We start from the raw sequence: 6553 nt of genomic DNA on the forward strand, positions 1-6553 counted from the left end.
CAGCGTATTGTATATTGACCGGTAGTTTGATTAAGATTGACCGCGACAACCACGAAGAACATTCTCAGCAATGAACAAATTTTTAATTGTTGCCCCTCTTAGTTATTGGTTGTAAGGATTATTGTAGTTATCCCAAACCATCAGGCTTGATATTTTCATCACGAGTGCGTAATCAATTTGTACCAGTCAATGATGTGATGTAACATACTAAATAATAATTTAAGAAGGGATAAGTACTGGGATAAAAGTTCCTTCACTTTCAATAATGTGAGAGCAACATCAATAAGAATATATAAGCAAAATTTTAAGGAGAAAGAAAGATTTGTTACCTAAAAGAATTATCTATATAAAAATGTGTATGAAATTCCTTCAAGTGTACAAACATTATTTATATAAAAATTACTTATGAACCTATGCAAAAAGCAATCTGAATTGAGGGTGAACAAATTCGTTAAAAATATAAAAATGTGTATTCCATATAAAAGATTTCTCGTTACAATTCAGATGACAAACGTCCGAATACATAACTTCAAGCAGTTAAGATTTTTGGGAAAGCATATTTATTGAAGAATATACCAACCTTATAATGAGATCTTCAGCTCTGTTTTATTAATAATAGTGTCACAAATGTTGTAGAATTTACTTTTTCTTTATAACTAATTCTTTAATCCAATACACCTTAAAACATTTCTCACATAAAAATTGAGTTACCTTTGGTAAATAGTTTTCGTATTCAAGAAATATTTCTACCCAACATGTGTGGGGAACATTTACTCGAGGAAGATAATTAAAAATCAAATGAGTTAAAATTCTATATTTATATAAAAATAAAAAATTAAACAAAATACAAATTAAAAAAAATTATAAATTTATTGTCTTTTAGGTTTGGTTTATAGATCGAAGATAATGTTAAATTTTCTTTACTGATATACAAAACCTTTCTTTTTGTTCACGTAATATTTCTTTTTATTGGAGAAAGAAATTATTTCCATTGGCAGATTGTAAGGCAATCACTATTTGAAAAAAATAATACTAGTTTTTTTCATTAGAAACAAATAATGGTTATAATAGTCAAGATTAATAATCAATGTGAAGGAGGAAAAAGTTTGAGATGTCAGGCTTGAAGCGCATAGAACAATATCCTTACAAAGAAAAACACTTTCACAACACCCATACTTTAAATAAAGTTTCTCTCTTAACATGCATCTCAACTAGTTGAGCCGGTACACGGTTCATACGTAGTTTGTTTCTAATATCGTTTTTTTTTTAATTTAAGAGAGGAAGTACTTTTTTACTATAGGCTTATTGTCGACAGATAAAAGTGCAGGAGAGCCTCTACATTACTTTGGGCTCATACATTACCGATCGGTTAGGATGACATACGACCCTAAGTAACCAAACAGTCAACGTGTAGGATAGAGTTTCTCAGCTCAGTCGTTCGGTCCCGACAACTGTTTAACAAAGTTAATGCACAAATAAATGTGATAACGACTACCGTTCAACAGTTAAGGTTTGCATTAATGACCGTTAAAAAATAAGTTAATTGGTTAGATTCCTTTAAATTCTATAAATAAGAATTTAGGTTCGAGGTAAAATCACGTTTTTTACTCACTACTAAATTATGAAAAGCCGAAAAATTCTGAGTTCTGTTGACGGAGATCCTCGTCCCATGTCAGCATAAACAAGTTAAAAAAAAATCAAAGCTTTTGAAAAATTTATCATGATAAATTTTGTTTTAACTTAAAAGTAAGTTTTGAACTGGCTGAAACATACTCGTAATCCATAGTTCATTAATTAAAGTAATTACATGCTGGATCAGTTTATATCATGCATTAAAACATCTTTCATGGAGTTGTCTCCAAATTAAGAAAAAACATTAAGCATTGGAGTTCCGGACACCAGTACACAGCAATATCTCTCTATGACGAGTCAAGGACTTTTCATGATAGAAATTCTATGGTTAAAATCAACACAGGGTATTTTAGCATTCGTAGTACATACAATTTTATTGGTGAAACTTGGAAATGATAGAAGGACTTCCTAAATATGTGATGTTTGTAAAACTGCAAATGTTGGAGCTAGATAATTAATGGGTCGATGAGCCCTTACATGGTGCGAGACCAAAAGTCGAAACCAAAATAACTAATTCTAGATGAGTGCAAGAAAAATTCTGGGAAAGATTCCGAATATGTAGCGACAATAACTCCTGCTGCAGTAACGGTAGCGCGGTTTGTCTGGCGGAGGAATGGCGTCATCGTCATGGGCGTGGTTCCAGCGGCGTTGTGCATCGGCCATGGTTGCAGAAGATGAATATAATCAGAGATGGGAATTGATGGAGAGAATTAGATGGCAATATATTACACAGATAGAAAGTTAAGACTTTCAAGAATTGAAGATTCTAATTTCAGTTTCAATGGAACAACGCGCTTGTACTCTATTTCTACCCTACCTACCCATCCTATATGTATAGAATGAACAAAACAGATTGAAAATTTTAATTTATAAATATTACACGATTGATTTAAAAATAAAGTGAATAAAATATAGGTTGAGCGCCAAAATATTTCTATTGGACCAACTGAGTATTAATAAATCCAAAGTAATTCAATTATGAACTTCTTTTTCTCTCTTCACCTATTAAATTTTTTGCTTTGTTTTGTTTGATGTGACACTCCACAACTTATCAGATGGCACAAACAAAAGGTATTTTAATGCCTAAATAAAAAAGAATTCGGTCCTTTGATATTAAATAGAACAATCAATCTTCTCTATTAACTTACACCTCATATTTATACAAATTGTAATGGTTTTTTTCTACAAATATTCTTAATCACGTCTGATCGGTATCTTAAGTGATTGATCAAATTCTTTTATAAGACAATGCGATTTTATTGGTCTCGTCAATTATTATGTTGAATCCGTTTAATAGCCATGTATCGAGATTAATCCAACTTATTTATATTAAACCCACTAGACTTATATATATATATATATATATATATATATATATATATATATATATATATATATATTATATCACTTTCTTTCCATTCACGGCTTCTCTTTTCATTTTTTATTTTCCATTGATAATTTCTTGCCCAAAAAATATAAGGAGAGATAAAAAAAATTAAGAGAGAAAAACGCGTCGAAGAAACGCGGTGACAAGCACTTGTCCCTGTTATTTCATTTTCTACTCGTTAAAGGAATCCGTCCACAGCTTATTGTTTTGACCTGAGGAATGTTTTATGTAGATTTACGACAACAACCGCGATGAAATGCATTTTATTTTAACCTAAGACATTTAATCTTTTCATTTTGAGATAATTAACATTTCTTTTTCCTCGCTTTATATATAATTGCTGTTGCAGTTCTGTATAGTTGCTGATTCTATAATATAATATAAAACCTACTTTCACTTAAATAGTCGTTGGTATTACTTTTGGGTGAACTTCTAGACACATACGGCAATGTGCCATTGATACCAAATTCCAACCGTTCAACATCGTTGCAGCAGAATCCAAAAGCACGTTTCATAAAAGTTTGTTAAAAAGATTGGAGATAAAATAAACTTATGCGTGTTTTTTATTTGTGTAAGACCTTAAACATCTAACGAAACTGCAGCTCGGTGTTACCATTTAGCTGTATCTAAAACATTTTTCTGTTAAATCTTTCTTATTTGTTTATGGAAAATATTAAAATGTGATTTGTACTATACCTGGTGACCGATCCGCTAAGGAGAATCCGAAGCCAAAACAGACAACCGACCGGAAGACAAACACTAATCAGGAAAGGTAAATATCATTAATGACCATATTAAATGCGAATATATGCTATTTATGAGTGATTGACAAGTCATATTGCACAAGAATATGATATTAATGGACAGTTAACAGGTATATTAGCAAGTATTATTGGATTTATTGTCATATCAAGTATGAATTAATGAGTTTGATTGCTATAAGCCCTATAAATATAGAGTTAATGCCCAGGGTAAAGACACTTTGATCTATGATAATAAAATATAGACCATCTGATAAAGCCGCTCCTAATTTGAGCGTCGGAGTGCCTTTTGCAGGTACTTCCCCTTCTGTCCAAAGCGACAACCAATTGATCTGAACGTACAAGCGGAATACACAAGTCGAAGGTTAGTGTCTATGTCTCACAAAAACTTTTTGAGGTAAAACTTGCTTTCTGAATATGATTGAAAGTTGTCAGTTTAGTGACTATTTGCAGGTAAGTTATCTAGATTTTTTTATACTTACAATTTGCTTAAGAAGCAATAACTTGATTTGAATCAGTAACTTGACATGGATAGGCCAAGGTAGTGTCAAACAATTTTAAGAAGCTAGGTTAAACTTCAACTTAACAGAAACCAAATGAAATTAAAAAGACTGCTCAGACAATTGTGAGTATATTTAAACCTAACAAACTTATCTAAATACTATTTTTAGTATCATTATTATATCAAAATTGTTATGGTGTATAAGTTATTATCTTTTTTTTTTTTGGACTACCACATAACTACAATTTTACCCAATATATTTTTGAGCTATGCACAATTTAACTAACTCGCTAAAAATATAATCAATCACATCAGTTTATAAAATAAAAAATAAATCACAGTTAACCTTTTTATATATTAAAAGTATACCACAAATCATAAATAATATTATAAATTGTGCCGGTATGCCAAAATAATTGAAGCGCTGAAGTAGTCCACAAATAGATACTATCCTCTATTGAGAAATGATACTTTGTTATTGTACATACAAATTCTTTTAAATTTATTTGATATTATTTTTCTTTATTTTTTATCTCCTTTTTTATTAAAAGTAAAAAAAAAATTATAATCATTTTATCTGTGTCAAATAAATTGTAAATATATATTACTTTATTATTATTTTTATCTATTCTGTACCACTCTTATGCTAGAGATTGCTCAATTGACAATTTATTTTAGGGTAAAATAATTATTAAAACATGATTTTTCATGCTTATAAATGTAGAGTAAAATAGTTATTAAAAATTAAAATTTTATGTTTACAAAGGAAAAGAGATTATTGAAAGGTAAAAAAGTGAATATGAAATGAGTGTAAAAATTTGTTGTGTGTGAAAATAATGATTCTGAAATTTATTACATGAAAAACGTACTCGATTTGCTATATATGTACGTAGACCAAGACATAAAAGTGAAAGACAATTCTACAGAAGTATCTACATGAATATGATTTCAAGAAAACGTATACATAAAATATAAAAAATGGTAAAGAAAGAAAAAACGAAAATGAATGGAAGAAAATGGGAGATGTAATCTAGTAATCGACGTCGCACTTGGTGGTCTGAAAAGTTTGAGAGGCATTGTTAGGGAAGGGAACCTTGATATGACATTTGACCTTGGGTTTGAAGTCACCAGAGATGACATCCCCGAGTCTGTATCGAATCCTGAAGTTCAGCCTCACATAGAATTCGTAAACGCCATCGCTCTTGTCTTCGTTCAACTCAGACACTTGTTCATTGTTTAGTGTCACCACCTTCAGCCCTGAGAAAACAGCGCTCATGGGGCTGCTGCTCTTCGTGTACTGCCTGAACGAGTTCATGTGCGTTATCACATCGTGATTGGAGAATCTGGCATCCTCGTAGAATGCCAATGCTTCCACTTTGTCGTAGTAGATGTTCAGTTTTTTGTTGGGGTTGCGTGCGGTGAAGTTCAGGACCATGTTGTAGTGGAGGGTGCTGTTGTCGGCGTTATAGTCGAATTGGGTTAGGTCGGCTTCCGTGACATGGAACTTGAAGGAACGGGGTTGAACAACCAGCCAGAATACGAGGATTGCGAGGCCAACGAGGACGATGAGTGCAACCAGAATCTTCCACAAGATTCCGAAGAGGCAGCAACAGCAGCCTCTTCCGCGTTGAGGGCGGTAGCGTGGTGGTTCGGCTGTGGGAATGGCGGGACCGTAATAAGCACCATTCAAGTGGGGTTGCTTATCAGCCATGCTTGGTGGATGTAAGTAGAAGTATAAAGGGTGAAGAGAAATTGTTGTGAGGATGGAGAGGAAGGGGTGAATTGTGAGAAGGAAATGGTGGGTGTAGTTATATATATATAGATAAGATAGGGAAGAGATTTGAAGTTTGTATGGGTATAACGCGGTTGTGAAGAAGTATTCGTATTTTGTTCTGAAAGGAATCAATCAACAGCGAATTTTATTGACTGGTGCAAAGTTTGATAGTGATGATTGATTCAGCCTAACAGGAAAGAGGGAGGAACATTCTGTCTGTAGGAGAAAGATTTGCATGGAGTGAATGAACTAACACGTTACAAATTTATATTCATATTACCATATTTTTTAATTCATCATTTTCTGGAAGTCACCACTAATTATAATCTGGTAGCATGGTACGAGTTTTCCATATTTCCTTTTAGTATTTATAACATGAATACATTATAAAAAATATCAAATTTTATTATGGGTTATTTTATTATGAAATATTTTTATATTATTTCCGATTTTAGTTTAACCGCTGTTATTTGTTAGAGTTTATAGAATTCTTGTAA

The 6553-nt window shown here is 32.0% G+C and overlaps 1 pseudogene; it reads right to left on the bottom strand.

Annotated features, from left to right (window-relative positions):
* Positions 1-5200: 5200 nt before the first annotated feature.
* On the bottom strand, positions 5201-6080 carry LOC124838449 (NDR1/HIN1-like protein 10 pseudogene; annotated as a pseudogene).
* Between the last annotated feature and the right edge of the window lie 473 nt (positions 6081-6553).

This window comes from Vigna umbellata, chromosome 5 (assembly GCF_029865625.1).
Source record: "Vigna umbellata cultivar VRB3 chromosome 5, Vumbellata_1.0, whole genome shotgun sequence".
Taxonomy (NCBI): domain Eukaryota; kingdom Viridiplantae; phylum Streptophyta; class Magnoliopsida; order Fabales; family Fabaceae; genus Vigna; species Vigna umbellata.